This window comes from Chiloscyllium plagiosum, chromosome 28 (assembly GCF_004010195.1).
Source record: "Chiloscyllium plagiosum isolate BGI_BamShark_2017 chromosome 28, ASM401019v2, whole genome shotgun sequence".
NCBI lineage: Eukaryota > Metazoa > Chordata > Chondrichthyes > Orectolobiformes > Hemiscylliidae > Chiloscyllium > Chiloscyllium plagiosum.
Genome location: NC_057737.1, coordinates 40,706,041 through 40,706,266, shown reverse-complemented (window position 1 = coordinate 40,706,266; position 226 = coordinate 40,706,041).

The window sequence follows — 226 nt, the reverse complement described above, 5'->3', positions numbered from 1 at the left end:
ATAGGTTCCCCGTCTTGTTGTCTGTTCTGTATGTCCAGCAGGGTTGGCTATTGTTTCTCTGGCTAGGGTTTTGTCAATAGACGTGAACAGTGCCGTTACGTCGAATGAGACCATCGTTTCTTCCTTGTCTATGTTTATATTTCTGATAATGTACAAGAATTCCTGTGTTGATTGTATAGATTGTCTGGATCCACTGATCAGGTGTTTCAGTTTCTGCTGTAGTTCT